This window comes from Tachypleus tridentatus, chromosome 10 (assembly GCF_004210375.1).
Source record: "Tachypleus tridentatus isolate NWPU-2018 chromosome 10, ASM421037v1, whole genome shotgun sequence".
Lineage (NCBI taxonomy): Eukaryota > Metazoa > Arthropoda > Merostomata > Xiphosura > Limulidae > Tachypleus > Tachypleus tridentatus.
In genome coordinates, this window is record NC_134834.1 from 49272376 (window position 1) to 49285294 (window position 12919).

General features: G+C 32.9%; 1 protein-coding gene across 7 annotated transcripts in view; it reads left to right on the plus strand.

Moving 5' to 3' along the window:
- LOC143229227 (uncharacterized) overlaps nt 1-12919 on the plus strand; it is a 72274-nt gene that overhangs the window by 23418 nt on the left and 35937 nt on the right. The window lies entirely within an intron of this gene.

Genomic DNA, 12919 nt, shown 5'->3' on the forward strand with positions numbered 1-12919 from the left:
GCTCCGTTTTCCCACTTTGTGCACTTTTGGAGTCATTTTGTAGAAGATCTTTGTGTTATGTAAATACTATTCTAATAGATTTTCCATATCTTTATATGTTATATCTCCTCTCTCTACTTCAAACCTCTTCAGATCCCTTGTGTCTAGGTATTAGAGGAAGCTGTACCTTTTCTCTGTACTATGAAACAGGTCCTTGATCTTCCTTTTGAGATTTTACTCCTTTTTGTTGTAGTTGTAAAGATGGGAGATTGAGAACCTATCATGGAGTTATCATCCTTTATCTCTTTCAGTATGATGCTCTTGTTAAAAACTCCTTTGTGTACATACAAGCTACATTCAAAATTTAAACTACGTTACTATCAACGTATTTCAGTGAAAATATTAGTATCAAATACATTGTAATTCTGAGTTTTATATTATCCACATTTTTATTCCTTTATTGTAAAAATAAACCTCTCAAAACAATAATTAGAACTTCAGTTTTGTTATCATGTGATGAGTTTATCCTTAAAAATAGCTTTTGTTTCTTCTGTTTCGTTTATATCTATGCTGTGCCAAAGTACAGGTTTTGCCCAAATAACTAAGGTACACATGTAGTGCATGTATACCACTAACTAGGTCAAATTCCAAGAACTACCTTGTAAAAGTTTACCATGCTGTGAAAGCCCTATCTACTTTCAAATTAGGTTTGTTGCTCAGCAAAAACTTGGATTTGAATGGCATGCTAATAGCCAATAGAAAGAGCAGATTTTGCAGTATTTTCCCATATTTATTTATAATCTCATATGATGTTACCATTGTGTGGAAAGGAATACAACTACAAAATGTTGTTGGAGGTCATTGTCCTTATCACTTGACTAGTTTTTCTCACCTTATATGTATTATTTTGATGGATGGTTAAATTGCATTAAGGTTTAACTTTTATATTTTAGTTATTTATGTATTGTTGGTGTTTTGAAATTCATACTGGAAAAGCTTAATAATTTTCATAATATAAGCAAAACTTTGACTATTTTACCAAGGCTAAATATTTTGTCAGAGGCTAAAGTCTCCCTGACAATAATAACGTAACATGTCCTGCATGCACCCACTGATGTGTATCAATATAAATAATTATGAAGAATAAGAAAGGAAAGAAAAAACAACACATAATGCAATGAAGATATTTTAAAATTATTTAATGAAGAGTTAAGATGTGTGTGTGTGTGTATATATATATATTCTGTTCCTTAATTTTAAATATTTCATTGCACTATATGTTAATCATAGTAGAATTAGTGATATGGTAGATAAAATTGAAATATTAACCTTAAAAAAATTATACATTTATGAGGTTCTGGATGTTATAGAAATGAAATGTGAAAACTGTAAGATAAAAAGTATTTTTATATTGATATGAAAACACCATGCAGGTTAATTATTTAGAGTCTGAGTGCAACTAAAAACTACAATAAATTTTTAGTAGAATTGGTAGAAAAATTGAAAATCAAATATTTTACTAGTTTTGAAATTACGTACTTCTGGAAAAGTTCTTGGCAAATTTCAAGCAATTTCATCCTCTAGTTCCTATTTAGGAAAAATTTTAAGAAATTTACATAAGTTACTTATGATTGACATAGATTGTTTTGAAATGGATAACAGATTTCTTGTCATCTTGATTTTCTCACTGTGCTGTAGGTGTTTTGGGTTGTGAATGAACAAGGTCAATGTATCAGATGTATTTCATCTCATTCTAATTAACCCAGTCATCTTTCTTTTTTCCCGATTCATTCATTTAGATGAATTTCTGTATGAACTCTTACCTTCAAGTTGCTTAAAGCCCTTATTTTTCATTGGATTTTGAGGGCATTCCATTTAGGATGTAAAAATTGGGCCTTCATTTCTGTTATTATGTGAACAACTGTTTTCTTCTTGCACCATTCAAGTGTGCATTTTTCATTGTGACATTTTTAGTCATCATATTTAGATTGGTTTGTATAGGTTGCTTTGTCCATCTTGACCATAATCCAGTATGTAATTCACCTGTGAACACTCTTTTACTTTGTTTGCATGGGAACTCTGACTTTCTCTTTTGTGTCTTTTAAAACACAGAGCTTCTGGTTACCATAGTACTCATGCCACATTCTCTTACTGCATAAGAGGTTATTGATATTTGAGATTTTGCTTGTCATAATCATCTGCTTTATTTCTCTGGTTGTATTATGATAGATGATTATGAGAAGCAAAATCTCAAATATCAGTAACCTATTATGCAGTAAGAGAATGTGGCATGTGAACTATGGTAACCAGAAGCTCTGTATTTGAGATTTTGCTTGTTATAATCATCTGCTTTATTTCTCTAGTTGTATTATGATAGATGATAAGGAGTAGCTTGCTCCCAGGACTTCTGATCTCTCACTCTGGGCTTTCTTTTTTGAACCCGGGCCAGGGGCATAGTTTTTTTACACCCGATGGGGGGGATGATTTTTGCAACCACTTAGGTGGACTGTTCAATTTGCAAATTGGTAATCTCTGATCACGTGAACCTGGAAGCTGTAAACATGCAGTCACAGAGTAATCATCTTGTTGCCACGATACTTGGATGTATACTTAGGCCTACTGACTGATACTTACGAAGTTACGAACTATAACTTGGATCGAAAAGCTTAGAAGCACGCCTATATTAAAATTATGTAATTCAATTGTTAAGAACACGAGAATCACAAGAACAAACACACAATTGATGATCCCCATCACCCCACCCCAGGATCTACACCCCTGCCTGGGACTACAGTTTTCCATTGTTGGTCTGTCGTATTCTGGGAACCTTGACCATGAAGGTGGATTGGTTGTTTTACTTATGGCAGAGGGTGGTATCTTCAATGGATTTGTTCCCACTTTTTGAATACTCTCATTAATGTCATTTTGACTGCTCTCACCATCATACTTAAATTTTGCTGGATAAAAATTCAGGACTACATTTTTCAGCAAACATTGGCACAATCCCTTTCTGCATGTTTATTAACATCCATATCTTTCTCAGTCTTTTTTTTTTTTGTAATTTTTCCATTTCAAACTGACCTCTCAAAGATATTCCTCATCACTCTTTTTTCTTCTCTGATTCCTCTTTCATACTGGAACCTATGTTTATTTTTCTGTACTGTACTATATTTTTGTGCTGACATATTTTCTTTTTTGTAGGATATGTTACCCAGATATTTCTGCTTTAAATATCTCATGCACTCTTTACCACAAGATTAAACTGATTTTATTCACAGATTACTCCTACTTTTTAATAAGATTTGAAATTCCCAAGAGAGTGAGCAGATGTTTTTCATCATCATCCTTTCTTTTTTTTCTTCTTTGTATGATATTTCAACCTGGATTGTCTCATTTGTATTTTCAGGACACTTTGTTCTTATTTCACTCATAATTCCCCTTTTTGAAGTAATCAACATTGTTTTTTCTTGTTGTGGGATTTTTCTTCCTCTCATATTGTATATCTTTTCACTTTGAGTTAATCAACTCATCTAGCTAATGTTTTTTCTATGCATTATACCACTTTAATCTTTTCCATATCACTTACCTTCAACTTCATTGTTTATTGGCTTTTTTCTTCATCCTTATATGTAGATGTTCTATGGACGACATCTTACATGTAGGGATGTAAATAACTCTTGACACCTTTGTTTAATATTACTTACACCACAATGTTGTTTCATCTGCCTCTAGTTTTCATCCTTTTCTAGTTGCCATTTTCCAGTCTTGACAGAAGCTGTAAGGAGATAAGTTGTTAGCACTCTTGCTATGGGTTATGTTGAATCAGCTGAGTTTGTGACCCAAAAACAATCTTTATATCTTTTGTACTATAACTTTTAATATGATTTGAGTATTTTCAGAAAAATTTCCAAGCATTCAGTAATCATTAAGAGTATGGTGTAGACTAAACAATAAGAATTGTTAATGAAGTATTTTCACTAAAAGTTTCTTCATAACTATATGGAGTCAAAGTGTTGATACTTTGAGTGCAAAGTGATTTTCATATTAAGATTAAAAATATTTTCGTAATCTGAAACATCTCAAATTTCATTTGCATAATCTGTATATCTGCCTTAATGAAGTTCAAATATTTTTTTACAATAAAACTATATTTTATCTGCCATTTTTTCTACCCAAAATAGTTATGAGGTTGGTCAATTTGACCAACTTGGTAACCACCAAAAATATCAAAATAAATGTACATTTTCAGTTTTTTTCTTTCTACAATGACTTCAGGTTGTAATATGAGATCACATTTCTTTACACTAAATAGCCTTAAACTCTTAATATGATACATCTGATTTTGCTTAAGTTTATGTTATTGCTCTTTAAATATGTAGATAACACTACACTTTTGAATTACATAATGTGAGGGCGACTTATGAGTGTACCCTGTAAAGGATTTTACCATTAATGTTATCATTATACATTGTTTTAATTTTTGTATTTTAGTTACTTTTATAATATGAATAAAAAATAAACATGAAAACCAAGAAATGAATTACCTTCTCAGGTCTTTTTTTTTATGCTGTAGACTGTCAACAAAAACTTTAATTTTTCATACTTTTTTGTTAAATTAAATAATGCATCAAAGAACAAAGGTTAATGACATGAAAAAGTCAGCTAATCATGCGTGCCATTTTTCCGCTGAAAGGCGGAGTTCCGCGGTTTTCAAAAGGCCAACGATCACCCACGAGATTCATGTAAATTCGAGGAGAAAATATGAGCGATTTGGGGGCCGGGTAGGTGGTTTTTCAGGAGAAATCGTATTTTTTCAATGTTTATTGCAGAAAAAAAAAAATCTGACTGCCATCTTGGAGGCAGTCTCGTTTCGTCTCATTGCAGGTCTCGTGGTCTGGTATCGTGTGCATACCAGACAATAAAATATTCTCTATGCTCCAAAGAAACAACAGCGATTGAAATGTTTAAAAGGAAAGATGTTCATTTTGATCCTGTAGACAAGAGAATGAGTAAGGACATTAGATCAGCAGCTTCAAAGTATACCTCAAAGCTGAGAGAGAATCAGAAGAAAAGGGCAGAAAGGCTTGAGGCCTATGGTTCTGTGAAATCTGGCCCATCCACCTTGGCTAAAGAAAAAGTCCAGAAAGCTGCAGAGGCACAGAGAGCTGCCCATTCAGAGAAGGAGAGAAAAAAAGCTCGAAGAGAAAACTGGAAACCCTTGTCTCGAAAAAGAGGAAAGTAGCCAAGATTGATTAAAGGAAATTAAGTGATTTGAAATTTGACTGTAATTTATGCAGCAGAGCAGAAGTTGATATCAGTGACTGAAAAACATTTTATTATTATCTGCAGCATACAGTGCCAGTGGTTTATTTTAAAGCATATCATTAATTTTATTTTGAAGCAATGTCAAAGCTTTCCTTGATTTGCTGTTTCAGTTTGTATTGTGAAAGAATGAAAAATATACTGATATTGAGGTACCAGTAATTTACTGACAAGATTGTATAGATGAACAAGTTTTACTGTAGGTTGTCATGTAGAGTAATTTTAAGTAATTTGAAATTTTAATGGAATACATGCAGCAGAGCAGTAGTTGTTGATGTCAGTGACTGTACAAAATTTAATTTCTGAGGCATATAACTGATATCAGTAGTTTAATATTGAACCATATCAGTAGTTAAATTTTTAAGCAATGTCATAGCTTTCCTTCATATGCTGTTTTAGTTTGTATTGTCAATTTGTGAAAGAATGGAAAATTCACTGACATTAAGGTACCAGTAGTATAATGACAAGATTGCATAGATGAACAATTTGAACTGTAGGTAGTCATGATTAGTCAAAAGAGTAATTTTATGTGATTTGAAAATTGTATGGAATATATGCAGCAGAGAAGTAGTTATTGGCAATGACTGTAAAACATTTAATTGGCAGCATACCAGTAGTTGATGATGATGATGTTATTGATGACAAAAAGGATAATAATGAAATGATTTGTATTTTAAATATTTACTGAGTTATTTTGGCTTTATTAACTCATATTACTAATATATTTTGATTTAGAAAAAAATTAAACTGAATAAATGGCAAATAAACAATCTTAAATTTCATTTATTTACTTTTTATTTTATTTGTTAATTTTAGATATTTTGATATCTTCTAAAAAATGAATGCAAATTAAAAGAATAAATCAATCTGCTAAAAACTGTAAATGAAAGTTATAGTTTTTATTAGTTTGATTTAGTCTTTTAATTTCCTTTTGTTATTTTATATGATATATATTGTGTACTTTTCCAACATTGCAATGTCAAAAAACATAAAGAAATTATGTCCCAGATTGCACCAAATCACACCAAATAGCATCCATTTTTTTAAAATTCACCGCGCTGTGGCATGCCTGGCTAATGACCTATATCTATCACAGTTTTTTGGGCTTTCTAACTGTGTACCAAGAGCTGTTAAAAATTCAGGCAAGTTCATCAGTGTGTTTCTTATGGGAATAAAGATTGAACTGGAATCAAAATAGACAGTTCTCTGTATAGTAAACAGTGTATTATAATACATGGTTTGAGAGATAAAAATATTGACTTTTTATTGATTAGAAATAATATAGTATTAAATATCGAAAAAAACTATTGGTAATTCGTGAAAGTGAATTAGTGACAGGTGGGCATGGAGAGAAAGTCTAATTTTGTAGTTTATTGCTCAGTAACCAAATAATGTGGAAGGCTATAAAAATTATGCTTTATCTGTGGGATGACAACATTATAATGAGTAATTTATGTTAACCCTTTCACAACTGGCTCAGAATGATATACAAGTTTGTCTACTTGTTTGTGCATTTTAAATATTTGCATTTATAACTTTTGATACATGTATGTTCACAAAATTTGATAGACTTTTAATAAAGGTTACAAGTATTTTGTATGCAAAAGATCATATTTTTTAATGAAATATTTTTGTTACTAAAGATTTGTTTGTAAAAATAGAATGTTTTGTTACTAGTCTGAGTGCAGAGTGATTTCACATTATGATTAAAAATTATTATTCATTCCAAAAATCAAATATTATTAGCATAATATCTAAAACCTCCTAAGTATATTTCAAATGGTTGTTTTCTCTAAGACTATATTTTGTTATTGTCTTTACTCTCTGTGTTGGGGTCTGTTACTTGACCAATTTCATAATCATAAAAATTAGGAAATAAATATAAATTATACTTTTTTTCATGTTAGAATAAGTACGTATTATAACATGAAAATACAAATATTTAGTCTAAGTAACCGAAGTCTGATAATGCTATATATTTATTTTTTGTTATATTGATATTCCACTCATATTTAGCTAATGTTACGTGACTTGCACTGATACAATGCTTGTGCACTTGTTACCTATCCATTAATGTAAAACTGACCTTTAGTCTTTCCTGTCTTGGCTGTGTTTTAATGGACTAGTATTTTGAAATATACAGTCTCGTTTCAATTATTATATATTACGTATATGTATATAGAACAATAAATCAAGAAGTAAAGCAAACAATTACTTCTTCTTGCTACAACCTTTTCACTTGGTTGCTAAGCCTTTTAACATTTTGCACATGGAGAATATTAAACCAAATTTTTTCAAGTTTTATATTCACAGTTGAATAACCAAAGATAATCATAAATAACTATGCTAATATCATAGAATTTCAGTAATATACTAAGCTTAGTAACTGAGATGTATTTAGGTTTTCAAAAAATATGAAACTTCTAGAAGACTGAAGGTACAATCTACTCCATTGAAAACATAGATCAAAAGAACAGGGCAGCCTTTTCACAGATTAAAATGGTTGAGAAAACCACTTTTGGGCACATTCTTAGTTGTTGATTGGTTATTTACATCATATATTGAAGTGTATACAAGGGACTGTTTTCAAAAATGGAAAGAGGTGAATGGGGCCACTGTGGTTGGTTTAGTACATAAGCCATGTTTCAGCAAAATAGAAAGACATGAAGTTCTTATTTTATATTTTAACTTGATAATCTTAGTAATTTGACCTCCTATTTTGTATGATATCATAAATTTAGTATTTTGATGTCAGAAACATCTAATTTTAAACAGTGCTGCATTCAACGTATCATGTGACTCACAAAAATCTTTATTTGGGTGTGTTCTTCCAATAAATACTTTTAAATTAAGAAATTAACTCTTATATGTGGTTAAAATTTGGATTATAATCTACAATTTAATTCCAAAATTATTGACATAATTAATAAAATAGTAGTCCAGTAAAATTTTGAATGCAAGTCAACAAATGTGATGACATTACCTTTGACCCATGATCCATTGTGAAAGGGTTAGACAGAAGACTGCCTAGTATAACTAATTTTACTAAATAATATAACACATCCTGAATATTGACTCATTTAACATTGTTACTGGCATGTAGAATAAAACTGTGAACTGACAGCTTCCAAAAATGAATATTCATATTTTAACAAATGTTACATTTATCTTGCTGTATTACACCAATCCACTCAAGTCGGTCATAATGGATTCCTTAATGTATGCAAGGTGATGTGGCTGTAATATTCTAGTTATTTATGAACAGTTTACTTCTCATATAACATTGGATTGTTTTATTTTATTCAGTGGAGAAACAAAGGGAAAAATATTTATAATGTTTTTTTTAATAGTTTTTGTTTCTTCTTTTGCAGTTATATTCAGTATTTTAAGTTTCATTAATCAGGTTTTGCCTAGGGGCTTTTAATATATATGTAGTTAGTAGTTGTAAATTACCTAATGTATTAAATTTTGGAAATGTTGAAAAACATATATATATATTAAAATTTGATGCATGTTTGAATGTTTGAAATAATGTTTCTTAGATGATACCTCGCCTATCACACAAAATAGTTTGACTTTTACGTTCATTTACCTATAAGGTTTTGTGTGCCACTGTGCTTAAGCTATCTTCTACTTATAAAATACACATTTAACATGAAATGTGCTAGTGCACGATATCTTGCAACAATAGACTTTTGCCAATAAGGGCTACAAAGTCTTTTTGGCATGTTAACTTCCCTAAGCACTTGCACTGAAATTAACTTCATTTTTTTCCTTGATGTCGTTTACCAGATACTTGATTTGCAATAGTTTGACTTTGTTCACATTTACCTGGTTTAGTGTTAGTACTTCTCCATAACAGTACTTCTCAGTTGAGCTCAGCCTTTACCACTTCACTTATGAGCAATGCGATATCTTGTCACCAACACTTAAGCTTCCCATTTACATCTTGTGTGAGGTTCTTGGACTTTTCAAGCCTAGCTTTTCCCAAACCACTTGTTACTTTAGGCCATTCATCCATGTGCTTCTTCCAGTGGACCCAAAAGGAAGACCAGTGCAATCCTTCTCGGAAAGCATTGTCCTTAATAGTTTGCTTCCCCCTCTTTCCAAGTACTTGTCTGGGTAGTTAACAGCAACATAATGGGCATCCTCTTCCTGCCTCTCCCAACTGGGTCTTCCTCTCTTTACAGATGTTTCTCTAGGAGGAAGCACATCTCAGAGGTAATATGACAGTAACCTTGAGGGGTTTTGAAGAAGTATTCTTCTCCCATCAATACATCTTGCTGTCCATCAGGCATGTTTGCATTTCTTCCCTTTTCTTGTGGATTTATTGGTCATGATTCACTTCAAAATTCCATGATTGTTTCTTATTTTGATACACAAAACCCATTTTTGGGTTTTGTTGGTGGTGCTCTTTATCCAGCTCAACTCTTCTTTTCTCTGCTTCATCAGTTGGCATCAAGGCCCCTTCTTCCTCTACCCTGTTTTTGCTCTCTCTTGATACAGTAATGTCTCTTTTTCACTCTAAGTTGTTATCCTTTCATGTATGGGATTTTTTTCAATCCTTTTTCTACAGAGTTGGCTTCTCCAGTTGTGTTGTCATTTCTTTTTTTCCATTCCTGTTATTCTTCATCACTCTCTCTCAGCATAATTCTTTCAGTTCTTGTCCATCTGTCACCCATTTTTTCAGCCCATTCTACTTTGACTCACCTTCTTGCCTGTTTCACATAATTGTTGACCATAGATTGTTGGTTTTCAGATATCTTTATCAACAACATTTCACTTTCCTATTACTGGAGGGATTTTCCTTTCTTTGTCTTCAACTTTTTTCATGTTATTCCTTTACTGACTCTCTCTTCTGACTTTCATGCCTAACTGAGACCTAAATGTGGTTTTAAATGCTCATTTTTCTCTGAAGATGTATTTTCTTCTTGTCTGTGGTCATCCTCTCATTCTTCCCTCAAACACTTTTACCATACTTATTTACTTCTCTGTCCTGACCAGGACTTTCTTCCCAAAATTTTGGCTGTTTGGAAAGATAATTCTTTTTTTCATATTTCCCTCCATTTGATTTTTCACCTCTATGCTTATTCAAAGTTGGATTGCCTGTTGTGCCTGGTTTTAGCTGTTCAGTGTTGGTTGACACATAGCTTTCCCTTTTGAGGTTCTTGTCTTCCTTTATCTCTGTGTTAGTACTCCTCTTTATCCAGAGACCTGTTGCCTTCTTTTCTTATAATGTTGCTCTTCCAGCCTCTCCAGTTTTGTGTTATTCTCCCATGGATACTGATGATCACAGGCTCTTTCCTATTTTGTTGCATCAGATTTATCATCTCTCTCATTCTCTTGCATTTCACATTATCCTGTCTTAAAATGACAGTCTTTGGGTGGCATCTGGATAACTCTACACTTTTGTCTCATGTTATCTTTCTTATCTGTCTGTTTCATCTCTTGCAGGAACTTTAACTACCTCTGGTCACTGTTCTTCAAAATACACACTGTGTTTGAGGAAGGCAAGAACATTAGCTTCTTCAGTATCCTCATTTAACTCTATTTTATAGAACCCTGCCAAGGTATGCTTATTTCATAAGAACTCTTTATCAGGGCCAGGAGTAATGGAAATCACTCAACTAATCTTCTCTGGCTCTATTAGTGCCCATTGTTGAAATGAAGTATTCTTCAAGACCACTACAGGTATTAAAATTACTGAATTGCCAAATTCATACCATACCTTCCAGGGACTATCATAGAAAGAGGAGATGATGCCAGTTCCGAATCACAGTGATGGTGACCTTAGATAATTCCTTGCTGTGTACCACATAGTATGGTGGAAAGTAGGGTGGTGGTTGCACTGTCTGTTCAGTGCAGGCCACCTTTCAAACAGCTAATGTGCCCTCTTTCTGTTGCAGTACTGGTTCATCACCCTTGTTTATATCTTTATAGTTAAGTTGAGGTCAGACACACACCATGCAATCTGATTGTGCCCTAACCACACTACACTTCTCGTGTCATCAAATGGTTTTTTGCTAGTGCTCATTGAATCATACAAAATTTTGACCATGCTACTAACACTTAGGACCCTTTTGCCATTTCTTACAGGAAAGAGTGTGCAATAGTTGAAACAAGTGTCGTTGTGGGGCCCCTGCCATTGGATTGCATTCATTAGCTTTTCCTTCTGGTGCTTTCTGGACAATACTTATCTAAGTTTAATATTTGCACCGGTCTCTCCACTTCATTGTAGGATATTGTCTCAAAAATAAATATTTTTCCTTAACTGAAAATACATTTCCAGTAGATACTGTAGACACTTTTACACTTGTCCTCTCCACTTTCTTCTTGCCTTTTCTACGAATGAAGTTAGTACAGTCACAAGTGTTAAGAGGAGCTACTGTGCATGGAGATTGTGTTGTTCTCCTATTGGTAGAAGACTATAGTCATGTGATAATTACATTATGTGTTAGAATAACTCACAATAAATGTTTTTAGGTGAGAAGTAGCTCAAGTGTAATGGCATACAAATATCATAGGCAGTTCTAAGTAGGAATCAAGCTTTCCTTTGTTTAGAGGTGAAAATTAGAAATACATTTTCAGTTAAGGAAGATGTTAACTGTCAAGTTGCTCAATGTTTTTGAACTTTGGATTTTTTTCACTAAACCTCAGGTCAGGATCAAATGGGAAGCACAACTGAAGTTTTTGAAAGTTGTAATTGGATTTAATTACAGGTTATTTTAGTCTTTGAATTTACAATTTAAAGACTATTAGCTTTAATAAACAGTTTCTATACTGTATTTTATTAAAAAGTGTGTTTCATCACAATGTAGAATTAATCAGCCTTGTATATGTAAATTGAAAGTAATTTTGTTCTTTTCCATATAAACACAATAATGCAATCACTAATTTGTTTTATAAAATAAATGACTTGGAAAAGAAAAGGGCATTAGCACCTGGATTGCATTTTGATCTTGTTTTTAAAACATTGCAAATTGATACCTGTGTTTTAAAAACTTGAACACAGGTCCTATGACTAATAGGTTATTAGTCTTCCACTGAAATATCAAATTGTACAGTTTGTTCCTGTCTCTGTTCACTTATAAAGTTTCTTATCTTGGGTATCAGGCATATCCAACCAAATTATACAAATTCTTATCACAAACTTAAATGCTTATATTAGGAACATTTACAATGAATGGAAACCTAGATAGTTTGTGCTCTTGGATTGCTCATTTGTAGAACCATTATTCTGTTGGCCCTTAGTTCAAGTCCCAGTCATGAACCCCTCAGTGTGGATTCCTGTATGTGGTGAGGGGACCTCCCAGGGAAGGTTCTGTTCTTTCAGTTTACCTCCTCTGGGATCTGAATATCCACACACGTGTTTGCCATGCTTGGCAACTCATGAGAGGGGGGAGAGGATCCCAGTGGTTGAGGGGTCCAACCCTAACGTACCACTTTGGCCTTGAATCCCTGTACACGGATGGCCACGGGGTGTTCCCCTTGGAGTCATTTGGCTAGTCCACTTGGGCTAGGGTCAACCAAGTACCAGTGTTGGATGTTCTCAACAGGTATTGTGGAAATTGTATCTGGTGTTTAGGTGTAGTGCTCACGAAACCCTGGCATTGTTGCA